The 27,764-nt window shown below is 36.6% G+C and overlaps 2 long non-coding RNA genes across 3 annotated transcripts in view; one reads left to right on the top strand and one right to left on the bottom strand.

Moving 5' to 3' along the window:
* The window catches only part of LOC118919412 (uncharacterized), a 64,845-nt gene that overhangs the window by 5,101 nt on the left and 31,980 nt on the right, over positions 1-27,764 (bottom strand). The gene's annotated exons all lie outside the window — the stretch shown is intronic.
* On the top strand, positions 6-23,294 carry LOC118919360 (uncharacterized). Its single transcript, XR_005027480.2, has 3 exons — positions 6-1,742; positions 22,705-22,831; positions 23,073-23,294. It is a non-coding gene; the product is annotated as an uncharacterized LOC118919360 (long non-coding RNA).

Raw genomic sequence — 27,764 nt, 5'->3', positions numbered from 1 at the left:
TGGAGAGAGAAAAGCAAGTATGAAACACCATTCATACACGTGAGCTACCCATACATGCAAGTACAATGTACAGCTTACAACTCTGTATATTAAAGACTTTTTTCAAGAAGAAGGTTCAGACCATGAGTGGTCAAATATAAGTAAATGGAACAAAAAACCCAGAGATCTGAACTTGTCAAACCAGAACCCTTCTTCCTACACTGGCATTTAGGTGATGCTTGCATGGATGCTGCCGTCATTTTTTACCAATTGCGTTGCCTCCTGTGAAATGCATAACTACTCACTGACTGCACGTGAATTTGTTCAGGGTCTGCCCTGTGTCAGATGCCCTGGTCAGTGCTGGGATACAAAGGGGAGTTAGACTGGCCCCTAATCCTGAAGGAGTCCAATACCAGTGGAGAAGACCAACAAGGAGACAAACAAACTACAACATGATGAATTCAAGACTGGGAAAGAGCAGATGAACCCTGTCTAGGAAAGTCCGAGGTCCATGGCCTGTGAAGCTTCTCTCTATGTACATTCTTTTCAACTCATCCACCCTCCCACCTTTGACTTTGTGATCTGGAATATCTGCAGAGTGGGAATGAGAGAGAATTCGAGGAGGAGGCAAAAGTTTGAATAAAGATTGTTTCCCATAAAGAACTCCAGGACACGCCACCCCATGTGCGGCTTTGGTACATGGATGATCGAGCTGAAGGTGCTGGAGGAACAGCCGGTGTGGGGAGCCCTTCTCGGAGCCCTGTACCTACCGAAAGGCAGACCCGCCAGAAGGAGCTCACTGTAGCCCGTCCCCTCCCCAGGATGGCACCAGCAGGGGACAAGTGGCACTTGTCCCAGGAGAGGGACGAGAAGGTGGCACCCCACCCAGACACGCTGTCCCAAGCTGGCCGCAGGGCCCTCCAGCCTCCCACAGGTTACTTCTCTGCCTTAAGTTGGTCACACACACACCCGACCCCCTTCCCTGTGAAGACAAATGTTAGCTTGCAAACTGCACCCCTTCACTGAACATTCACGTTTTACCCTGTGTTGCCCCACAAACACATAAGATCAAAAACAAATACATTCATACAACTTGTCTGCTGCTAATCTGCCTGTTGTCAGTTTATTTCACAGACCAGCTATTGAACCAGGAAGGTTAAGGCACTATTCCTGCAGGGGAATCTCCAGGTTCAAGAATGCCTGTGACGTCAGGTCACCTTTACTGCTGGCATTACCTCCTTCAAATTGCCACCAGTACCTTGTAGATTCTCTCAAACCTATAGAAGGAAGGCAGGAGAGATGGAGAGAGCCCTGGAATGGGTGTCAGGTGGCCTATATGTCAACCACTCTGCAGGTTACTGGCTCTTCAACTCTGGGCAAAGCTCATAGCCCCTCAAGGCTGCCATTTTCTCATTTATGAAAACCTAGGTGGTGAGTGGGGTAGATTTAGTAATCTCTCAAATTCTTTACTGCTCAAAAACTCGAAGAGCCAGTTCCTGAAACTCTGGGGGAAGCAAGAGACATTATCTGTTGTGTCATCTGTGCTGTGTTCATGTTGCATAGCTGGTTGGATACCTACTTGGTGGTGTTTCCCCATCTCCTTTTACTGAAATGGTGTGCCCTCTGATGGCTTTTTCTTCTTTTAAATGGATATGAAGGAAATATCCAATTTTTTTCCCCTTGGTTTACAGCCATGGCTTCTTGTCCTGGAGTTTTCTGAGCCTGTGAATAATTATCTTGTTTAACTTATGGATACCCTGAAGGTAACAACTGAAATTGTTCACAATTCACTGTTGCTTGTGCTTCCCTGTGCAAAGTTCTCCTCCTCTAAAACATTCTGGAATGAGAACATTACCAGTGATACTACTTTAAATTTACACAGAAATTTCCAGTAGAGTGTTGTTCTTGTGCCTTATACCAGTGACCATTCCAGAACTTAGTAGAAAAGTAAATGCCCTCAGTAATATTGGAGGGGCTTTTTAAAACAGTTTTCTTGGTTTTTACATTTCATTTTCTAACTTTTTGTGGCTAATAAATAGAAACAACTGAGTTTTGTATGTTGATCACATATCCCACAGCTTCACTTAATTCATTGATTAGTTCTAATGGATTGTCTATAAGTTCCTTTGGATTTTCTGTGTACACAATCATATTATCTGTGAATAATGCTTCTAGTTCTTCATTTTCAAACTACACATCTTTCATTAATTTTTTCCCGTTATTGCACAGACTTGAACCTCCAGTATAATGCTGAACATAAGTGGTGATAGCAAACATTGTTTCTTGTCTGACCCTAGAGGAAAAACATTCAGTATTTCACAATTCAGAATTTGGCATATTAGTCATAGGCTTTTGCATATAGTTTTATCAAATTAAGGAAGTTTTCTTTTGTTCTTACTTTACTGTTTGTCATGAATATGTATTGAATTTTACCAAGTGACTGGGCTGCACCTAATGAGATGATCCTATGGTTTTCTCCTTTATTTTGCTAGTGATTTCTTATTAATAATTACTTTTCAAATGTTCAACTGCCTTGGTCATGATATGTTAACTTTTTCATAAATAGCTGGATTTAATTTCTTAATATTTTGTTTTGGATTTTTGTGTTCATCAGGTATATTGGTCTGTAGTTTTCTTTCCTTATAATGTTCTTGTCAGTTTGTTATCAAAGTTATATTGGCCTCATAAAATGAATTAGGAAATATCCCTTTTCTCCTTTCTGTGAAAGAATTGTATAAGATTGCTATCATTTCTTCCTTGAATTTTTTGAAGAATTTAACAGTAAAGGAATTGACCTGAAGTTCTTATGGAGAGACCGGTTTCAATAACAGATTTGACTTCTTTAACAGACATAATATTCAAATATTGCTTCTTGTATCAGTTTAGATAAACTGATTTTTTCAAAGAATTTCTCCATCTTTTTTAATCTATCAATTAATTTTGTTCTAATTTCCTTCTATTATCCTTATATCTGTAGGATCTGTGGTGCTATCTCAGTTTTCTGGCTGATACTGATAATTTGTGTTTTCTCTCTTTTTTTACTCATCTGTCTTATAAACATTATATTATTTTTGTTAATTTTTTCAAAAGGCCAACTTCTGATTATGTTGATTTTGCCTATTATAGGTTTATTTTTCCATTTCATTGATTTCTGCTCTTAAATATTTCTTTCCCTTTCTTTGGGTTAAATTTGGTCATATTTTTCTAGCTTTTTCAGATGGAGTTTAAATAATTAATCTTCAAATTTCTTCTACCTTATTCATTAAATCAGTAAATTATCTTCTAAGCAGACTAATAGTTACCAAAGGGAAAGGGACTGGGGAGGATGGGTGGGAAGGGAGGGATAAGGGCGGGGAAAAAGAAAGGGAGCATTACGATTAGCATGTATAGTGCATGGGGGGCACAAGGAGGGCTGCGCAACAGAGCAGACAAGTAGTGATTTTACAGCATCTTACTATGCAGATGAACAGTGACTGTGAAGGGGTATGTGGGGGGGACTTGGTGAAGAGGGGAACCTAGTAAACATAATGTTCTTTCTGTAAAAATAAATAAATAAAAATAAATAAATAAAAATTATCTTCTAAGCACTGCTCAAACTGCATCCTTCATATTTTGATAGATTGTATTTTGATTATTATTTCAACTCAAAGTATTTCTAATTTCCACTGTGCTTTTCTTTTGACATGTGGATTAGTTAGGAATTTGTTGCTTAATCAGGTTAGTTTTTATTATTGATTTCAACCTAATTCCACTGTGGTTAGAAAACATTCTCTGCATGATTTCAATCCTTTGAAGTTTGTTAAGACTTGCACTCAGTATAGCTTGGGATATAGCCTATTTTGATGACAATTCTCTGGGTGCTTGAAAATAATGTGTATTCTGCCTGTGTTGGGTGAAATGATTTATAAATGTCAATTAGGTCAGTTTAGCTGTAAATGCTGTTCAAATCTGTGTCCTTACTGATTGTGGCTGCTTATTTGATCAGTTTTTGAGACATATAATTGTAGATTTGTTTCGATTGTGATTGCAGATTTGTTTATTTCTCTTTAATTTCTGTTAAATTTTGCATTTTACATTTTGGAGATATGTTATTAGATACACATACATTTATGAATCTTCTAATCTTCTATCTTCCTGTTGAATTCACCCTTTTAGTAGTATGAAATGTCCCCCTTTATCACTGGTGGTAGTTTTTGCCTTTCTATCTATTTTGGGGGATATTAATTTGCCAAATCAACCTTATTTTGCTGGTGTTTACATAATATGTAATTTTCCATCTGTATGTCTCCTCATCTGTTCACCCTTCCACCTCTGCCTTCATATTTAAAGTGTGACTCTGTGACATAGTATATAGTTGGATCTTTTAATAATCCTTGCCTTTAAGTTGTAATTTGGTCCATTTTACTTTAATTTAATGTATGACATGATTGAGTTTATGCTTCCATCTTGCTATTTGATTGCTACTTATGCCATCTGTTCCTTGTCCCTTTGTTTTTTTCTTTTCCACTTTCATTTGGATAAATCAAGTAAATTTATAATTCCATTGTATTTTCTCTATTATCTTCCCAGCATCATCTTTTTGTAATTGTAATAGTTTAAATGGACACAGGTTCTAGATAGGCAAGGAATATGGTACCAAGTAAAGAGTCACATGGAAAGGCTGTATTTGTCAGAGGCATCTTGTTGGTGAGAAATCATGGAGCGGGAGTCTCAGCATCATGGGCAGAATGCAGTGATGATCTTTGATGAGAGGGAGAAATAAAGGTGAAAAGACTACATTCAGGCACACAACACTTTGTTATTCAGAAACATAGCCCTGACCCTTTCTCCATCGGAATCTTCTGAAATTTGCTTGTCCATAAAAAACTTAGTTAAGCAAAATTCATAATTTAAAAACAAATTAAAATAGAACCTATATAATTAAATTGCCAGAAGTACCTGGTAAAGAGAAAAAAGATGGCAAATGATTAACATTAAATAGAAAAATATTGCCATGAAGCTGATGAAAATTGTGATAGAGTAGATGAAAACTGAACAGACAACACTGAGTCATGAAAGTCTAATGAGTTTCTTTCCTCTATAATCCAAGAGTGCAAACAGAGGTACAAGATCTCAGGAAAGATGCCCAGACAACCTAAAGGAACGAAAGCTTAGGAAAAAATAATCCTGGAAATGAAGGCCAAACTGAAAGACAACACAAGGAGAACGAACACTGTGAAAAAAACATAATAAAGGAAATGGAGGATTGGAAAGAGAGAAACAAGAAAAAGTGAAATAAAAGTGAATAAATATTTTAATGAATTAGAAAGAATATGTTTATATGTGGAAGGCAAAGAATATTCAACATGCATAACTTTCATCCCATTGGAAGAAAAAAAAACGAGGGGGAGTGCAGAACAAAAATACTTAAAGATATACAATTGGCCCTTGAACAACACTGGTTTGAACGGCATGGGTCCACTTATATGTAGACTTTCTTGATAAATATATTGCATAATTTTTTGGAGATTTGAAACAATTGGAAAAAACATTTTCTTTCTAGCTACCTTTTTCTAAGACTGCAGTATGAAATACATCTAACATATAAAATATTTGTGATTGACTGTTTATGTTAGCATTAAAGCTTCCGGAAAATAGAAGGCTACTAGTAGTTAAGATTATGGAGAGTCAAAAGTTATACATGGATCTTCAACTGTGTGGAGAGATGGTGCCCCTACCCACAAGTTGTTAAGGGTCAACTGTAATTCAAGTAAACTTTCCAAAATAAAAAAGGTCAATCTACAAACTACAAGGAAATCTCTTGTGCCAAAAAAGAACCCATAAAAAAGGATAAACATTAAGACCTAATATCAAAATTTCTGGTCTTCGATGACAAATAATTCTTTAAGCATCTTTTTAAAATATCAAGTTATCCATAAGTAGGTGACCATATAATTTGTTGTTCTACCTGGGACAGTTATGAGAGTAACCATGGTATTATTAATAATTATATAATCAACATATACATTATTAGTCATTATAAGCAGAAACTGGGGTTTTCCTCAGTAAACTATATATAAAGAATGTCATTCTACCTAAGGAGGAAAGACCCAGGCCAACCTCAGATTTCTCCACAGCAGCATCCAATGAGCATTCTTAGCATCCTCAAAGAAAGTATGTGTAATCTGAGGATTTTATGCATGGCACTACAGTTCCCATGAACAATTTTTAAAGAAGTTGCTACCGAAAGAAATTCAGCCAACTAAGAGATAAAAGAACCAAATATTAAGCACTAAGGAGCATTAAATCCATTTAACTGGATGACAAATAGAGAGAATTTACCAAACAAAATAATGACACTAAAAATCCTGAGAATATAAAAAAGAAATAACTTAGAAAAACGGTAGGCAATGTGGAAAGAAGATGGGAAATATATTTCCTTTATTCTTTTTATAGCCAGAGGTAAAAAAGATATCACTTAAAGCTGATAAATGAGGCATAGGCATATATAAAGATATAAAAATAAACATTAAAAGAAAACCTCATAATTAAGTAGAATTGCATGGCAGACAGGAAATTAATTCTAACATGGCTTATAGTAAGGAGTCAAAATATGGTATCTAAAGAAAAAATAATCTCAGTTTGGGTGCAGACAAACTGTCTATAAGAGACACACCTAAAACATAGTGACCCAGAAAGATTTGTTTGTTCACTAAAAAATATATACTGTCCTACTATGTGCCAGGTATACAGTAGATGCTAGAGAGATACCTGTGAACCAAAACAACACAGTTCCCACCCCCAAAAAACTTCAGATTAGAAGAAGGCAGATAATAAAGGAAGAAACAAGTAAATATATGGTGTGTCAGATAACGATGAATTCAATGGAGAAAAATTAAGCTGCTGAACACATGCCCATAGGTGGGTGGGGAATGAGGAGTGCTGTTATACATGGGTTGGTCAGGGAAAACCAGGCCACACAGGACTTTGTAGGCCATGGGAAAGATTTTGCTTTCTCTCTGGGTGAGATGGAATACTCTGGACTGTTCTACACAGTGATTGCAAATAACAAATTGGTAAAGGAATATATGATGCAAATGCAAAATAAAGGATAGCAAGTCATGATCTTTATATTACATAGTGGTCAATTCAGGGCAAAAAAATACAAAGAACACTTCTAAAAATTATGAACAGCCACAAAACAAAAATTACTAGAAACACAAGGAATGAGACAGAAGACTCTTAGTTCTTAGCAGATCAGATTAATAAACACAAATAAGGACACAGAAGACCTAAATAACGTAATCATTGAGGTAGATGAAAATGATACATATGCTCTATTCTCAAAATAAGCTTCTTTAAGTGCCTACAGTATATTTACAAAAACTGACAACATGTTAGGCCACAAATAAAATCTCAATTCTTCCTTTAAATTACCAATAATTCCCCAAAATAGGAATAACTCAAAAAAGCAGTCACTGATCACAGTGTGATATAACCAGATATTAGCAATACACTAAAAACAAAAGCTTTTACCTCCTGGAAGTTGAAAGTTTCTTTCTTAACATTTGTGTTACCGAAGAGATAAAATCTAAGTTGCATTATTTCTAGAGAAATAAGCACAATAAAAAAATTAACTCAGAACTCCTGAGCTATAGCTAAAGCAAGAATCAGAGGAAAAGCATAATTTAAATACATTGTTCAAGTCCATGCTCAAAGCATTGTTACTAATGTCAGGAGCAAGATAAAGATATCCTATATCATAGCTACTACTTGAGAGTTTTCTGAGAATATTGGTTTGTGCAATTTTTCCTTGCAAATGATGTGATTGCTTACACAGAAAGTTCAAGAGAACCAAATGAAAAAAAAATACTACAAAGAATAAGAGAATTCTGTGAGGTGGCTGGGTAAAAATTATTATAAAGAAATACAGCAAGCTTCCTGTATAAAAAAGCTGACTTGTTAGAAAAAACAACCCTTCCTCAAGTGCAACAAGTAAAATTTAACTTACCATGAAGCGTGCAAGATTTGTATAAATAAAATGTTTAAATGCTATTAGAAAGGCTATAATTTGTGTCAGGATAGGAAAGCTAAATAATATAAAGATATAATCCTCCCCCAAGTTATATATGTAAATTTAAAGTGATAAAATATTCAATGACTATTGTTTTTTTTAATTTCGTTATCATTAATCTACAATACATGAAGAACATTATGTTTACTAAGCTCCCCACCTTCACCAAGTCCCCCCCACCCACCCCATTACAGTCACTGTCCATCAACGTAGTAAGATGGTATTGTTTTTTTTTGACAAATTAATTCTAAAGTTTAGATGAAATGATTTATTATTACCAAAAGCTAAGAAAATCCTGAAAAGGAATCGTAAGAAGGGGTTACTTACTAGTGTAGCACATGTTAAAACAAATGACAAAGCCACAATAACTGAAAGAGTATGATATTAGTGCATGAAAAGGCAGGCATAATGGAATAGGCTGGGGCCAGAACCGCATACATAGGACTCATTTATATCTAACGAGAATACTTTTCAAATCAGTGGAGAGAAGATAGATTACTCCATAATGATGTTGCTACAACAGAACAACCATCTGGATAAAAATGAAGTTGGATTTTACACCAAAATCAATTGCTAAAAAATAGAAAAATTTAAAGTGAAAAATAAACCTTATAAGCACTAGAAGAAAAATATGCAAAAATTAAAAATAATCTTTTAGTAGAGAAAGCCTTTCTAAATATGACACAAATCCTTGAAACTGTAAAAGAAGAGATTGACAAATTGTATTACATGAAAGCTGAAAATGTTTTTAAGGCCCCAAACACTATAAATATAGTAACACACATGTGCAGCTATATTCATTCACTGCAGTGCTGTTTATAGCAGCAGAAGATTGGAAACAATCTAAATAGGGCTCCAATTAAGTAAATTTGACAAAACCCATAAAATACAGTGCCACCCATTAACTACAATAAGGCAAGTTCACATATACTGAAATGGAAAGATTTCCAAGCTATGTTCAATGAAAGGCAAGTGAAGAATAATCTGTAGAGAATGCTACATTTGCATGAAAAAAATTAAAGAATACACATATATAACATATATAGTGTCTTATATATAGTTATTATCATATATATAGCTAAATTTTATATATATGGTCTATTATTTCCATAAAATATCTCTGGAACTCTGCAAGAAACCAGTAAGAGTGGCTACCTCTAGGAGGGAAACTGGGTGACTGAGACACAAGGAAGGATAAGAAGATTTAACTTTCTTTTCTTTTGTGGAACCTTTCAAGTCTTGTGTCATGTGTTGGTATTGCCAATACAGCCTCCAAAAAGTACTTTAAGAAAGAAAAGGGTGGAGATAGTTGATAATAGCAACTGAAGTGAAATAAAACAAAACAAAACATGGCAACTTGACTTTGAGTGTTAGCAGTAGGGAGATGATTGCATGGATTCAAGAAGCAAATGAGAAATAATAGAATGAGAGATTCTATGTTTTCACAGACTTGGTGATTGATGGCACTGTGGAGGGGGAGTAGAAGAGAGTGGAGGGAGGGTGAAGGAGGGATTGCCACAGGTGACTTCCTGATAGGTAATAGAGCCATTTCCTGAGCCAGGAGATACTGAAAGAGGTGAGAGTCAGTGAGGGGATTAGTTTGAGTTCAGTTTTGGATCTTCTGAGTTTAATACAAAAACAGATGTTGAATAGAGTTGTGTATGCCCACATGAGCTCATAAGAAAGACTAGAGATAAATTTCTGAATTCAATGTGTTCAGGTGACTTTTGAAGCCAGGGAGGTAGGTAAGAGAGGTGTGAAGAGAGAGAGCTGAGGATAAGTCCTCAGAAATCCCAATGTCTGAAGGCCCAGGGCAGATGGTGAAGGGACTTGTCAAAGGATGCTGAGAGGTGGCCTTAGATGGAAGAGGAGGACCAAAAGTCAGTGGTGACATGGAAGCCCAAAAAAGTTTTTTAATCAACTCTTAAATATTTCAAACATGTGCTACTTGAATTGAATTGCTGGGTTCACTAAAGAATTGAGACAAAGCTGAGTGGCATTTCAAAGGCATGCTGCCGCTGGGCTGGCTTTCTCACACTCATCACCATACCCATGCCCAGGGAGGACAGACAGCTGATCGTCCTCTGGGTCTCCTGGAGAGCATGGAGGTGTACTCCCAGTCCTGCTCCGTACACCGCTCTAGGCAGCCATCACCAGCTAGTCAGAGAGACACACCAGAGAACAGACAACATCAAACTATTATCTCACTTGTCACTCGGTTCTGCTCATTCTGATCAGCAATGGAGCCTTGTCATTTATTTCCAAAGGATGCCATGCAAGTTCATCACTGCCTCTCCACTTGTACCACAGTCCCTGCAGGGCTGAGCTTTCTCCTGACCACCTCATGCTTGTAGCTTGGCATCTCTGCATCCCAAGGTTTCCTCCATCCAATTAATCTTGCAAGCATCCTTTGAGTAAAGTTCTGAAAACATAATATGCATCATATTAAGAGCAAGTTCAGAAATCCTCAGTGGCTCTACACATCAAGCTTAAGGGTCCAAAATTGTCAGTCTGACATTCAGAGCCAGCACTCACCTTTTCAGTCCTGTCGCTTCTTCTCGCTTCCTAGAGCCTTCAGGGTTGGTCAAGTCGCTGGCAGTAGCCAAAATGTGCCTAGTGAATTTGTGCCTCTATTTCTTATTTTTATTGCTCTCTTTCCTGCCTGGAAAACCCCATGTCCTCTTGAAATTCTACCCATCTGTCAAGGTTAAATTCAAATCCTATTATCTCCTGTGAAACTTTCCCAATTGTCTCTGGTGTGGTAATTTTTCTGCAATACATATGAGCACTAATACTCATTTGAGTTAGAGTCTGTACCATCCAGCATCTACTTCACACACGTTTTTGGTAAATGCTAATTATACTTTCAATGCACTCAGGACAATGCACCAGTTCCCATATTCCTTTATAATCTTCTTATGAGGCAGTGCCACACCTTATTCATGGTAAGCTTCAAACTAACCAGGTAAACATTTTTCATATCTATGATTAAACATATAGGACAGCATTTTCTAATACTTGCTAATCTCAAAATGAATCACTTCATATTCTAATCATATTTCCTAATATAAAGGAATCAAATACAGTCTTTGATCAAAGACTCTGAATTTGAATTTTACTATGCCTACCATGGCATCCCTTTTGGGAGAAGAAAACAGCATTTACATTTTTAAAAGTAAAGGTTACACCTTACTTGTCAATTTGAGTTTTCTCATGTCTACCAAGTTAGTGCTGTTAACTATTTGACTCTATTATTGGATGTCAGTTTGTTGCTGAGCTCATTGCTCTTAAAGATCTCTTTTAAATGTTTTAGTAATAAAGTGAATTTTACAATCAACATTTGCAAAATACCCTGTATGTGCACTGGCAACTTATCATTAGTGAATCTTAAAGCACAATACCTTAATCTTTTCTAAAATGAGGAATAATTTACATAGGTCAATACACATATCTTAAGTGACAGCTTGATGAACTTTCACACATGTATACACATATATACACCTGTTTAACCAACACTCAAACCAGCACAGAGTATTGTCAGCACTTCAGGAAGCTCCCTCCTGCCCTCTCCCAATCAGTACCATCCTATGGCTTAACCACACCTGCTCCATTTTCTGACATGTTAGATTTTGCCTGTTATTGAGCTTCATATAAATGGAATCATAGAGTCTGTTCTCTTTTTGTCTTTTTTCACTCTGTGTCTATGTCATGTGTTTGAGTAGTTTGTTCTTTTATCACTGCTGCAAGTCACACCATCTTTGTTACTGTGTACTTTTGCTACAATGTATGATAAATTGTATATATGTTTATTTAATAAATATGTTGTACTTCTTTTGCATTTGCAACATTTATCTAAATTTTATACATTTAGATATATTGTACTTGTGGATTTGAGTTTTCTCATGTATACCAAGTTATGTGAATTAGATATGTGAAATTAGATATGTGAAATTTTCTCATTTCACTCCCAGGTGAAATAGATGGTCAAATAGATCACCCATAGCAGTTATGAAAAGCCAAATTTGGGAATATTTTAAAACAACATTATCAATGATTTTTTACCTTACTGACCTGAGGAGAGATTTAGGAATATTACTCATATGGTCCTTAATGTTTATTTTAGGAAATGTTAAGTTTTGAAGATAGATGGTAAATCTTATCCCAATTATTGATTGATTAGGTAACACCAAGCAAGTTATACACCTTCTCCCACACATTACTCATTTTTTGGCTAGGGGAATATAACTTTTCTGTTGCTCTGAACATCACAAACAAATCACCAAAAATTCAAGTTATTATCATAATATTTGGCTTTCACTAAGTTGTGCTGTAATAACAAATCGCCCCCAAATCTCAGTGGCTTGCTACAACTAATGTCTCCTTCAAACACGTATTTGTCACAGCCACCTATGGCTCCACAGCACATATTCTTTATTCCAGGACCTAGGCTGAAAGCAAACTCTCGGTTGAGACATCTTTGACTCTAGGTAAAGGAAAGGAATATGCAACGGCTCTTAAAGCTTCTGCTTCCGCATAGTGTGCATCCCTTTGGTTGAAGCAAGTTGTATGGCCAAGGATGATGTAAAGGGGACATAAAATCCTCCTGCAGGATGAGCCCTATGAGAAAGCTGATGAATATACTGGCTGATAATTTAGTCTATCTCAGGCATCATCATCATAATCACCACTACTACCCATGGAACTGCTGGAGTCCATGTCACATGAGAGCTTGTCTCTTTACTCATCCTAAAGTCTATAGGACTGCTTCCATCATGATGACATGTGCCAGCCACTCCCCATAAGAATGGATAATTTAAAAGTAAAATATGGATAAACCAACATGGAAAAACATTAACTCATTTTCTTAGCATTCTCATTTTCATGCAGGTGTAAAAATCTTGGATAGGCAGCCATTTGAGGAGGCCCTCCTTATCCAAATCCACAACTAACACCAGCAACTGTTCTTTATAGAAGGGTAAATAGCACATTTGAACTAGCAGAGCTTCTGCTGCTAGTGTGTTAGATGACTGTGGGTTCAAGAGTAAACGAGCTGAATGAATCAAAGTGATTGCCAAAGGTGTCTCTAGCCAAATTGATAAATCCATGCTGGTAGAGATATATTTATGATATGGTGTGGATAAACAAGTACTCCACCTGTCCAAAGTGAGACTCTCAAGCTTTAGAGAGAATGAACTCAAGGTTGCCTTATTGTTTGAGATGTCTTGGCTATTAGTTGCTGGGAGAATTTACGGGTAACCTTGCCTGACTTTGTCTTGCAGGAAACCCATGCTCTATTGATAGTAGATGTCCTGTTTCCATCTAACTCCCAGGTGGACACCATGTCTTGCTTTTCTGATTGGAAGCTATATTGTTTAAAAGGAAGAAACAGCCTTGACAAATAGCCAGAGAGCCAAAGGTGTCGACATTTGTTACAGACAGAGCAGGATGTAGCTGGTCTTTTGTCAACTTAGACCTTCTTTCTTTTAAAAACCTCAGAAAGAAAGAGAGGAGAAAAAGGTGGTATAGAGTCAGTTATGGCCTAAGATAGGAGTCAACAAACTTTATCTGTAGAGCACCAGGTAGGAAATGTTTTAGGCTTTGAAAGCCATACAGTGTTCTCTTTCCTAAGAACTCAGCACTGTCACTGGAGTTTGAAAACAGTCAGAAAATATATAAACAAGTGGATTTGGCTGTGTGTTTTTTTTTTAATTTTCTACTGTGCTCTCATGCTGAGATAGTACCCCTAGATAGGGAAACTTGATCCCATCAAAGACTAACTGGTAGTAGATAAGAAAGTTTGCCTATTGACAAGCTAACTTCATGAACAAGCCTAAAACCTGTTTTTTAGCTTGGCCTCTATCATTAAAAATGACAATAGTTTGGCCTCCATCATTTCTCTTCAAACTGTTCATAAGCTAGGTAAGAGATGAGGATGTTCACTGACTGCCAACTAAGAAACCCCAACATATAAAAACAATTTTTAAAATTTAAGGCTTTCATTTGAGAGAAATAAATTAAAAATTATAAGTCAAGATGGAGATTACCAAGACATATGTTATGGATGAACCACAGGTGAATGAGCCTTACTAAAATTGCAACCCAATCCTGATCTACCTCAACTCCTAATTAGACTGAGGTGATTCACTGCTCATACTGTATACCTCAAATAGGAAAAATGAAGCTCTCTCTAGTGGAAGATAATATCACTTGGAGACTCTACAGTTGTTTTGTACATAATGTCTGACATATAATTAAAAAAACAATTTCAAAGTGGCAAAACCACATAAGAAATAATGAATAAATAAATAAACAATAAAAGCAGACCAACAAATAATCCAGATAGCAGAATTAGCAGACAAGGACTTTAACTAAGAATACTGTGTAAAAGTAAATGGAGGAAAATGTGGATTAAAAAATGGAGAATTTCAATATAGAATTCATTTATAGATTGAAATCTATGGAAAGAAACATGAACATTCTTGGACTGAAAAATATAAGAACTTATGAGAAGAATTTAAAGACTAGACATAGCTGAAAATAGAAATAATAAAATTTAGGAAAGATTAGTAGAAAAATATCCAAACTGAAGCTCAAGGAGAAAAAACACCAAAAATTGACATAAGAGACTGGTGAGACATAGCAAAGGGTCTCACAAATGTGCAATTAGAGTCCTAAGTAGAAAGGAGAAAAAGAATAGGGCAGCAGCCACAGTTGAAGAGATAATGCCTGAGATTGTTAAACTTTAAATCATAGATTGAAGGAGCTTGGAAAACTGAAAGCATAATAAATACAGAGAAATGTATATTCAATCACATTATATGCAGACTGCTGAAATACAGACATAAAAAAAAGCCATTTGAGTTAAAAACATATCTTTAAGAAGCTACATTTAGATTTATAGCTGATTTTTCAATGAAACTATGGAAGCCATGAAATAATGGAACTGCATCTTTCCAGTGCTAAAAGAAAGAAAAGGCATCCTGCCATCAGACTTCTATACCTAGTGAACATATCCTTCAGATGAAAGCAAAATAAAGTCACTTTCAGATAAACAAAAACCAGGAGAATTTGTTGCTAACAGCTCTGTATTCAATGAAATACCATAGAAACTTGAAATTGAAGGAAATTGGTCACTGAAAGAAGATGAGAATTACAAGAAGCACTGAAGAGCACTGAAAAAGGTAATAAAGGGGAAAATATACAGGACTATTGACTGTATAAGCCTGTAACATAAATAGGAGAACAATACATGAAGAGAAGGGCACGAAGAGCAGGAAAGAAGCAGGAGAGTTAAGCTGCTGCAAGGTTCTTACATTGTTTGTAAATGGTAAAAGTACTAATTCAGAGTAGACTGTGATAAGTCAAGGATGCCTCATGTGAGCTCTCTCACTAAAAATTATACAAGGATATCTAACTTAAAGGAGGAGAAAAATGGAATATGATGGAGGTGATAATATTGGTTATTTCTGTGGGGAAACTTGATGGGGGAGGGACACAAGGCAGCCTGATGGATGGCACAAGGCAGTGCACTGGAAGTGTTTTATATTTTGATCTGGATCGATGGTTATGTGACTATATTTGAATTATAAATGTATGCATGTTAGATATCATATTTACCTAATTAATTTTATTGAATTATATATAGTTATTACATATAAGAAATAATTATACACAATTATAAAAATTTCTTTAATCATAAATATAATGATATTGTATAGAAATATAATATGTATAACAATATATTATATGTATTATTCATATTTATATATAAATTCATTGAACTGTGCTCTTAATGTTTGCATACTTTACTACGTGCAAATTAAACCTTAATTAAAAAATTTTTAAATATACCATCAGAAAAATTAGAAATTGTATCCATGAAATTAGAATAGGATGCTTAAAATGGAACAAACTATTTTCTTAAAATTGAGAATAAGAGTCCTTAGAAACTAAAAATATGATAGATATAAATACATATAATAGCAAAAAAGAAAAAAAATAGTAAAAGAGATGAAAAATTAAGATAACTGTGAAAGTAAAACAAAAAGCTTATGTTCCACAGGGGAAAAAAGTAACAAAATTGGAAGGCCAATGCGGAAGTTCAATATATGGCTAAAAAATCCCAGAAAGATAGGCCAGAAAAAAATGAAACAGAAGAAATTATTGAATAAATAGTTCAATAAATTTTTCAAAAACCGAAAAACATGAGTCTCTGAATAAAAAATTCCACTGAGCATCCAGCATGATGAATGCATAAAGACCAACATCAAAGAACACCATGGTGTAATGTCAGGACATCGGACAGAAGAAAGTATCCCAAGAATTTTTAGAGAGAAAAAGAAGGCCTCATATAAAGGGTCAGGAACTGGAATGGAATTCGCCTTCTCAACAAAACACAGATAGCTTTTAAGATAAGGTAGCCAAAGAAGCCATGGCGTCCTGAGTCTAGGGACCCAACAAGCAGAGATGCAGTGGGAATTCCCAGGGTGGTGTTGAGGGAAGTCCCAGTTAATAATTGCACAGCAGACCTCGGGGACATGCAGCCCAGGCCAAACAGGTGGTCAGAGAGCTCCACACCAGGTGCCCTCAGAAGGAAAATGCATCTGATAAAGATCGTCTGGGGGGAAGTGGCAATGACTGGGACTTTACAGGGCTGCTATTTTTAGGTGAGAAAACACTTAACAACAGTGCAGAAAAAGCAAAGCAACAGAAGAAATAAGGCAATTAAGTGCAATAAAAAGGTAGTTTTTACAATATGAGAACTGTAGTCACTGCATACTGTTTGTTAATCAGTACATGGTCCTTTATAATTTAGTTATGATAGTAAAAGGGTTGACTATAGATCTCAATACAAAAGAGCTAAAATGGTCACCTACTATACTCAAGTTATTCCATAGATCTAAAATTATAAACTCAAGAAATAGCAGAATCTGCATTTATTTCTAACTTTGTAGGTAAACACCAGAACAAGCAACTAAATACATTGAAAGCAGATATCCTGGGAAACAGGAAGTGGGTGGAAACAGGAGACCACATTCTTTGTAAAGAGACTTTTTGCACTAGACTTGTTTTCTCTGACTTTTACTTGGAAACGTTTCAAATCTGTACAAAAGTTAAATACAGTACAATAAACATATATACACTCTCAACCTGGATTCCCCATTGGCTTTCTCTCTCCCTTGTTTTTTCTGAAACACTCGAAGTGAGCTGAAAACATCACAATGCTTCATTCACAATACTCCAGCTGGTGTCTCTTGAGAAGCAAGGACCTTCTCCACTGTACTCAGAATATCATCACCACATCTAAGGAAATGAACAATAACCCCTTGTGATCCCCTATGTGAATTGATACACAGTCCACAGTCAAATGTCCTCAATGGACCCCAAAATGCCACTTATATATCTTGTTCTCCATCCAGGATTTAATCAAATTTCACAATTTGCTTTTGGTTGCTTTATCTCTTTGGACTTTTAAATTACAGAACAGTTCCTGCCTTTTTTGTTTTCCACGACACTCTTCTGGAGAGAACTCTATTTGTCTTGTAGAAGGGCTCACAAGCTAAAGGCTTCCACATGATTAGCTTCAGCTTCCTATTGAAACTGTTCCTAGGTGCACATATTACTTTAAAAAGTAAAATCAAATGGAAAAAAGGAAGATGGTATTTGTTTACATTTAGTAAAACGACAGCTCTTTCTCAGGTCTCCTTTGGCCAGAGTTTGATGTGTTGCCTCTGTGAACTGGGTTAGCCTGTGCTTCCTAAACGTCCCATCACACGGTCCCTCCAGGAAGCAGGTTAAACACCTTTTCTCAGAAAGGCATATATTTCCACAGCTTTTCATTTTAAATCTTTTTCCAGTGGGGACTTTTTTCCCTCATCAACCTGAGAAATTCTGTTACTGAAAATTCTTGTGTCAGTTATCTCAACCACAAACGGAAGTTGTTTTGCACAAGTCCCGCGGTAGCTGCATAGATTTTATTCTCCTTTGTGATAAAGCAAGGTCCAAATATAGCGCCGTGGAGACCCAGCTTCCATGCCTGGATCTGCCACTGACACTTCAGGTGACCTTGAGCAAGCCTTCTGCCTCTCTAGGCTCCAGTGTTCTTATCTATAAAAAACAAGGGGGTAGAACAAGTAGATAATGACAAGTACCTTTCAAACTAAGACCTTTGAAGGGAGTGGGAAACAAAGAGTTCAAGGACAGAGAGCTGCCTGCACACCCGGGGATGTCCCTTTTTAACTTTCTGGCCACTGTCTAAACAAAACAAGTCGAACCCTGGCTGTGATGGGGAGGTAAGGAGGCTGGGACAGCACGAGGAGCAAATAAGGAGCCACGGTGCGAACACAGCGCCAACGCGGATGGCCGAGACCCTCCTTTCCCGGGCAACCTGTGTGATGACAAACGGCAGCATGAAAAGAGTTTGCGGAGGCCTAATGCTGCAAGCGAAAGCTCTCCAAGTGTTCTTGGGGCATAGAAGTACTCGACAAATGCATAATACATTTAATGGTGGGGAACTTCAGGACACGCCAACCAATATGCGGCTTTGGTACACGGGTGATTGAACTGAAGGCACTGGAGTGGCACCAGCAGGGAAGACTGACTTGCCCCAGGAGAGGGATTAGAAGGCGGCACCCCACCCAGACACGCTGTCCCAAGCTGGCCGCAGGGCCCTCCAGCCTCCTGCAAATCACTTCTCTGCACTAAGTTGGTCACACACACCCCCGATCCCCTTCCTATGAAGACAAACATCAGCTCTCAAACTGCAGCCCTTCACTGAACATTCACGTTTTACCCTGTGTTGCCCCCATACACATAAGGTCAAAAACAAATAACATTCATACAACTTGTCTGCTGCTAATCTGCCTGTTGTCAGTTTATTTCACAGACCAGCTATTGAACCAGGAAGGTTAAGGCACTATTCCTGCAGGGGAATCTCCAGGTTCAAGAATGTCTGTGATGTCAGGTCACCTTTACTGCTGGCATTACCTCCTTCAAATTGCCACCAGTACTTTGTAGATTCTCTCTCAAACCTATAGAAGGAAGGCAGGAGAGATGGAGAGAGCCCTGGAATAGCTGTCAGGTAGCCTATATGTTACCCACTCTGCAGGTTACTGGCTCTTCAACTCTGAGCAAAGCTCATAGCCCCTCAAGGCTGCCATTTTCTCATTTATGAAAACCTAGGTGGGGAGTGGGGTAGATTTAGTCATCTGTCAAATTCTTTACTGCTCAAAAAGTACAATGAGCTGGTTCCTAAAACTCTGGGGGAAGCAAGAAACAATATTTGTTTTGTCATCTGTTGCTGCTGCGGTCATGTTGCATAGCTGGTTGGATACCTACTTGGTGTTTCCCCATCTCCCTTTACTGAAATGATGTGCCCTCTGATGACTTTTTCCTCTTTTAAATGGGTATAAAGGAGATATACAATTTTCTCTTTCTTGGCTTACAGACTTGACTTCTTGTCCTAGTTTTCTGAGCCTGTGAATATTTGTTTCATTTAACTTATGAATATTTTGAATGTAGGAACAGAAATTGGTCAAGATTCACTTTTGCTTGTACAGTGGACCCTTAAACAGCACAGGTTGGAGCTGCGGGGATCCACTTACATGCAGATATTTTATTTGCAAGAAAGACGGAAAATTTTTCAGATATTTGCCACATTTTTTTCAAGTTTTTCCTTTCTCTAGTATACTTTATTGTAAGAATACAGTATATAATACACATAACATGCAAAATATGTGCCTATCGACTGTTTATGTTACCAGTGAGGCTCCTGGTCAACATTAAGCTATTAGTGGTTAAGTTTTTGGGGGTTTAAAAGTTGTACTAGGATTTTTGACTACATGGGGGCTGCAGTCAAAAGCCTAACCCCTAAGTTGTTCAAAGGTCAACTGTACATCCCTGTGCAAAGTGCTCCCCCTCTGAAACATTCTGGAATGAGAATATTACCAAAACTATTAAAGTTACACTGAAATTTCCACGAGGGTGTCTTTCCCATGTCTTATACCAGTGATCAATAAAAGTTTTAGTAAGAAGGAAGGAAGAGAAAATGCCCTCAGTCCTGTTGGAGGGGCTCTTTAAAAACAGTTTTCTCGTTCCCTCCTAGATCCTAGAATCTTTGTTGGGTCAGGCTCAGAGCCTCAGATCCATTGGAGCCTGGAGGGGAGAGAAAGGGGGAAACACAGAAGGATGGCACCTTTCAGGCGGAGGGTAAGAAATGCTGGGTCACCCAGCTGGTCACTGGCTCTAGATCAGACGGAGCGTGGGGAGATCACGGCAGCTCCCATAGACTTTTAAAGTCTTAAGAGATATTAGTCAATCACACTGAATGGACCTTTTTTGGATCCTGATTCAAACAACTTGTTTAAAAATGATAACACCATCAGGCAAATGGAGCACAGACTTGATTTTGATGAAATTAAAGAATTTTTCTATTTTAAGATGCTGAATGGTATTAAGGTTCTTTTTGAAAAGTTCTTATGTTTTTGGAATTCTAACTGAAATAATAATGATGTCTGGAGTTTACTTCTAAATAATCCGTATCAGGGGAGCGGGTGGGATTAGAAATGGAATAAGATTGGCCAAAAGCTAGTAAGGACTGAAGTAAGGGATGAGTATGTGGAGTTCATAATATGATTCTTTCTAACTTCATATCTGTTTGAAATTTTCCATGACAATTTTAAATGGCAATCTGGAAAACACATCTTTTCACAATTAGACAACAGGAGAAGGAGAAGTCAAAATTGGTGTTGTGGGTAAAATTGTAACATTTCCAGAATGTCTCGCCTGGCTTTGGTACATCTGCATATCAACAGGCGTTCAGAGGTGGACAGAAGTACAGCTTTAGTGCATTTGCATCTTTCCTCAGGGGTGGAGAGAAGTTTGTCTCCATGTCAATGGGTAATTACCTGGGCAAGGAGGGCTTATCTGTACCTGAGAAGGGAGGGGGGGTGCGGTTTTGCTGCTGCTGGAGCAGGAGAGAGAGATGGGCCCGTCTGCACAAAGTACTTCATATCATTTGATCTTGGAAAAAGCCTGGTATGTATTGGTCGCCATATATGACATCTGATAAAATGTCTTGATTTTTGCATTGTTTAAGGACTTACTTTAAACCTCTGAAATATCTTTATTGCTTTATTAGTCTCTTAGTTGATACTTAAGGATTAATTTTATGTCCTGTTCTAGCTTTGCATGGATATCTATTTACAATATTAGAATTCTTAAATGTTCCCCATCATGATTTGGAGCAATTTTATTTTTCCTTTTAGTTTCTATTTAGGGGAATGTATAGGGTAAAAAAAAAAGCCTGTCTTATTTCCGCTGAGTCCACCCAGCTGTTGTATTTTGTGTTTGCTTATTGCCCATGCTTCCCCTCGGAGTATGAAGCCATCAGGGGTGCTCCAATCTTTCTAATACTTTATCAGCATTTCCTTTATTAGCCACATTATCCTTTATCTCTTTCCTGTGAAAGCTTTTAAAGTACAAATTGATGAAGCCATGTCTTTTGTTATTTAAATATTGTGCCATTAACATTTACAATTACATTATAAGATTTAAATTAATGATCACAAACCCACACATTTTTTAAAATCAGACTTTTCTTTTCCTTTTTTTTGTATGTACCTCAGGTTCCAGGATTCCACCCTCTGAACACAGGAAACTACCAGAGGCCCTGGTATTAAAAACTCTGAACTGGTCACAGACCTTTCACAAGGTCAAGAGCAGTAAACACTTTATCTTTGTAAGAGCAACACATTCTTAAATTAATATAAAAGAACTAGAGGGTTTTGCGTTTTGTTCTTTGTGGAATCACAGGACAGGACTGCCATTCAAGTGTGCAGTTCACCCGATAAGGGTCTCTAAGCAGAGCACTGATAGAGAAGGGATCCGCCCCGGGTGAAGGTTTCCCTGAGCTCTGACAGGAGTTACTCTATGACTCTGCAAATATTAAATATAGCTGCATGAATCACACTACAAAATTCCAGTCCTGAAATCTAGTGTCAGGCATAACAATTTGTTCTCTCTCCTTGCTCATGAATAACAAAGAATCAATTGAAGAAATCTTGGTCTGTATAAAGAATACTCTGATGCTTTTTAACTCCCTCTTTGGAAGACACATTCTGCATTTGACATGACATGTGTTTCTCAAATGTTATTTTGTGCTCATTAATCTTTAAATTAAATTGTAACTAGTCCTTGTAACTAGAAAGACATTTCCCCAGAAACCTCCTGACTAATACTAAGGGTACACAACAGATGATAAACTCTGGTGACCTCTGAGGAGACAGATGGACTGTGTGGCTTCGAATACCCACGTGTCTTTCTGGACTGCGGATGACAGCATAACAGGTTAAAATGTTTGCCTGGCAAAAATGCTCAGGCCCTTTCCAAATTTATCAAGTTGATCATAAGGGTTGTGTCACCTGTTCTATTGGTTTATCAAATGTCTTTTTTTATTATAACCTTCCTCACCACTATTCCTCCTCATTTGTGTATGTCTGTGTGCATTTTTCTTTATAATTACAAAATAATCTGTACTCATTGCAGTAGTAACAAGGGCTAACATTTATTCATTGCTTTTAAGGTGCCAGGTACTCTGTGAAAATGTTAAAACCTCTGCATCATTTAATCTTTAACAACTCTGTGAGGTACTTATTATTATTTTCATTTTGCAGATTTAAAGCATATGGACATAAAGGACTCGGAAAGTTTACAACCCATTCATCCGTCCTGAAAAAGTTTTCTGCAGGAAAAAAACAAGGAATCCAATAAAGAGAATAAAATTCAAAACATGTGGAAGTGGTAAGAAAAATAAACTAATAAAATGTATACTTAAATCTTAAAGTTAAGACATTTAATCAAAAAAATTGAACAGAAAAAATGTAAAAAAGAGTTTAATGATAAACTGGAACTAAAATTTCAGATTGTTGCTACAAAACATGAGATGCTTAAGATCTTATCTTGTTCCAGAGGAAAAAAGTTATACTGATTCATTCTAAACATTTGTAGAAAAGCATGTTTAAAAGTTTTATTAAAATTACAGGCCATCTCCTCAAAACTGTCAAGGTCATCAAAAACAAAGACCAAGAAACTGTTACAGCCAAGAAGAGCCTAAAGAGACAGTCCATCGAATGTAATGTGGTATCCTGAAATAGACAAAGGACATTCAACAAAAGCTAAAGAAATGTGAATAAAGCACAAACTTGTCTTTGCATTTTACTGTAAATCCAAAATTACTCTAAAAAAAATTTTGTGAAAAAATAGAACCAATCTCATAGAGTTGTTACACAGATGAAATGAGATAATCAACATAAAAGGTCTACATAGGGACTGGAATATATTAAGTATTCAGTAAATATGAGCTTTGAATAATGATTGAAAAATAAAGCGCTTTCAATAGATGAATAGGAATAGTATGCATAACTTTCCAAACTATGGGACAGAGGGGATAAAAAGAAAGAAAATTCAGTCTATCTAATAAAAAATAGAAAAGTTAAGGAATAAAGAAAATAATAGAAATAAAAAACGTAAAATAAGATGTCAGGAATCAGTAACTACTAAATGTGAATGGGTTAAACTCACTATTAAAGGGAAAGAGTCCACACCCATTAGGATGGCTACTATTACAAAAACAGAAAATAACAAGTTTTGGAGAATAAAGTGGTGTGCACCCAATTCCAACATGGAATGAGCCTGGGGGGTGTTCCCACACCTCCACAAAGCAATTAACTCAGTCCTGACAGTAACTACCCAGAGATAGCATGAGATCCCACAGATTAAGTTCTCACAAAAGTTTCCCTCTACCCACCAACTTCAGATGTCAATTACAAGTCCAGGTTGTCACCTCTGCTTCTGACCTACTGGCTATTGATGGGAAATTCCAAAGACCACCACCCTCCCCTTAGGTTCCATTTATTTGCTAGAGTGACTCACAGAAGAAACATTTTACTTACCAGATCACCAGTTTATTATAAAAGGGTATAACTCTGGAACAGCCAGATGGAAGAGATGCATAGGGCAAAGTACAGGGAAAGGGCTTGGCTTTACTGGGAAAATTTTATATTAACTTTAAAAAACATGATCTACATTTAGGAGAGCAACAAATGGGAAATCAGTAAGTGTTATAAAATATTTGGTGGCAAAAATACTCTGAATTTATGTTCCACATCAAAATGGATCCAATCAAGTTACATATCTGTATGTTTATTGAACAAATAAACCTTGAAGAGCATATGAAGACAATTCATCAAGTAAAGATTTAGCTATACTTGGTAGATTTCAATGGAGGGCAGATCATATAACTATACCTGTTATTATATTCATTAAATATTTTAAATTAATTTTTATAAAAGTTAATGCATACTCTATATGGTCAATTAATATAGGAAAAGGAGCCATGAGTCTACACTGGGGAAAAGACAGCCTCTTCAACAACTGGTGTTAGGAAAACTGGACAGCTACATGTGAGAGAATGAAACTGGATTATTGTCTAACTCCATAAACAAAAGTAAACTCAAAATGGATCACAGACCTTTATGTAAGTTATGAAACCATAAAACTCTTAGAAGAAAACATAGGCAAAAATCTCTTGAACATAAGTATGAGCAGTTTTTTCCTGGACACATCTCGGACAAGGGAAACAAAATAAAAAATGAACAAGTGGGACTACATCAAACTAAAAAGCTTTTGTACAGCAAAGGACACCATCAGCAGAACAAAAAGACATCCTACAGTATGGGAGAATATATTCATAAACAACTTACCTGATAAAGGGTTAACATCCAAAATATATAAAGAACTCATATGCTTTAACATTCAAAAAACAAATAATCTGATTAAAAAATGGGCAGAGGCCCAGAACAGATATTCCTCCAAAGAAGAAATACAAATGGCCAAAAGGCACATGAAAAGATGCTCCACATTGCTAATCATCAGGGAAATGCAAATCAAAACCACAGTGAGATACCACCTCACACTAGTTAGAATGGCCACTATTCAAATGACAAGAAATAATAAATGTTGTCAAGGATGCGGAGAAATGGGAACCCTCCTACACTGTTGGTGAGAATGGAAATCAGTGCAACCACTGTGGAAAACAGTTTGGAGGCTCCTCAAAATACTAAAAATAGAAAAACCATTCAATCCAGTTCTACTTCTGGGAATTTACCTAAAGAAAACAAATTCCTGATTTGAAAAGATGTATGCACTTTTATTTTTATTGCCACATTATTTACAACAGCCAAGATATGGAAGCAACCTTAGTGGACTACCAATAGATGAATGGTAAAGAAGAGGTGGTACATATACACAGTGGAATATTACTCAGCCATAAAAAGAAAAGAAATCCTGCCATTTACAACATGGATTGATCTAGAGGGTATCATTCTCAGTGAAATAAGCCAGGCAGAGAAAGACAAATACTATATGATTTCACTTATTTCTGGAATATAAAAACAAAGCAAAATAGAGGGAACAAAATAGCAGTAGACTCATAGGCACTGAGAAATGACTAGTGGTTACCAACGGGGAGGAGTAGGGGTGGGAAGAGGGAGGGAGAGGGGGATAAATGGGGACAATAATTTGCATTCAAAATGTAAATTGGTCATGGGGATGGTAGTACAGCATGGAGAGTAACATCTTTCTACATTGGTAGATAGTAACCACACTAGAGGGGGTGAGGATTTAATAATATGGGTAACTGTTGAACCACTGTGTTGTAGCTTTGAAACCAATATAAGATTGTATATCAATGATACTTTAATTTTTTTATGTTAAAAATTAATTAATCTAGCTTGAAAGATTAATGCATATGCAGAAAATTTTCAAAAAATACAAAAATATATAAAGAAAAATTTCCTCTTCTATATTCTTCATCCTTTTTTCCAGAGGCATCCTTTACTTACTCTTCAGTGTATATCCTCTAGAAATTGTTTATGCATATACATATATAAAAATGAATAACATAATTTGGAAACATTTAACAACTTTGAAGCAAACATTTATTCTTTTTAAATTGAGCTTTAATTTGTTAACTAATATCAATTTAGTCATAGGATTAAATCCCTAGGCATTCTGGTAAATTGGGAATTTAATAAAATTACCAAGCTAAAGTTAGAAATATTTTCCTCACAAAATCCTAGATTTGGTATTTGCTCTTAGACTCTTGTTCTTGAGAATCTTTTGGGCAGACTGGGAATAAGAAATGGTTTTATTCTTAAACTCAAAAAAATCCTGGCTTCTTCATAGTTTTCCAATATTTTCTTGAAAAACTTTTTAGTTCAGCTCTATCTGTTATCTTATCATATGTAACCATGTAAGTAAAACTACCTGGCACACTAAAGATTCTGCTAGATAGCTCTCTTAGGCAAATCTACCAACTCATTAGGTGTATTTTCTGTCTTTTATATATTCACAGGGGATAGAGTTACTAACCTCCATAGCATAACTTCAAAATGTGTGCATTTTCTCAGTCTTCCAATAATTTCTTCCCTGGTCTCCTACCTTCACCAATGTCTCCTCAAGGGATTTCCAGTTTATACTAAGATTTCCAGAACCTTTCCAGCCTCTGCCCAGCAGCTAGTCTGCAAGTCAGTCTTAGCTGTTTTATATTTTTATTATGGTAACACCCCAATTCCAAACACTACAATTCTGTCCCTGTTACTATTGCTGCATTATAAATCATCCCAAAATTCAGCAGCTTAAAACAATGATCTTGTTATTGCTAATAGATCTTGTGGGTCAGAAATTCAGAGAGGGCATGACATGGATGGATGGCTCTGCCTCACAATGTCGGAGGCCTCAACTGGGAAGATGGGAGGGCTAGAGGTGATTCAGTGCCTAAGCATGGGAATTAACCTGAAGATTCATTCATTTATATGTCTGGCAAAGCTGGGAAGACCAGGACTACTGATTGGAATATCTGCGTGCTGTATTTCCATGTGGCTTCATCACCCTGGGCCTAGTGCCCTTGGGGTGCAGCCTTTCTTCAATAGAAGCTCAGGCTTTTAAGAGTGAATGTGCCAGCAACAAAGCTGGAAACTAAATCATCACTGATGACCTGGCCTTGGAAGTCACACTTTGCAATTCTTCCACACTCTGTTGGTTGAAGCCATCCCAGACCCACTAGATTCAGAGAGAAGGATAGACCTTATTTCTTGATGGGAAGAGTAGCCAGGTCACATTATAGAATATCTTGTGGGATGGAAGATATTTTTGCAGCTATCTTTGGAAAATACAATGTATTTCAGTAACAGTATAGAAGATTTGAATGAGGCAAATAAACTGCTGTAATTAACTTATATAGATTGCTATATATCTATAAATAAAAAATACCCATCTTCTGAAGTGTTCATGATATCCTTACCAAAAGTGACAATATCCTGAGCCATAAATCTCAACACAATTCAAAGAATGATTAATTATACAGAGATGGACCCAGTCCTAGTGAAATTTACCTAGAAATTAGTAACAAAAAGATAACCAGAATATCCCCATATGATGGAAATTAAGCAACACATTTCTAAATAATCAATAACACAAAAAAGATATCACAAGGAAAATTAGAAAAAGTTGAAACCGAATGATCATTTCAGTCATGACTTTTAAAAAGGCCATATTAAAATTCATGAGACTTCTGCTTTCTGCCATGGTATAGTGAATGGTGTTGGTCTAACCTCCCCATGCCACCATAAATGACAAGAAAACTTTAAAAACATGTAAACCAAATGCTGTCAGA

This window comes from Manis pentadactyla, chromosome 1, assembly GCF_030020395.1.
Source record: "Manis pentadactyla isolate mManPen7 chromosome 1, mManPen7.hap1, whole genome shotgun sequence".
NCBI classification, from domain to species: domain Eukaryota; kingdom Metazoa; phylum Chordata; class Mammalia; order Pholidota; family Manidae; genus Manis; species Manis pentadactyla.
Note: the sequence above shows the minus strand (reverse complement) of the source record. Positions and strands in the feature narration are given on the sequence as shown.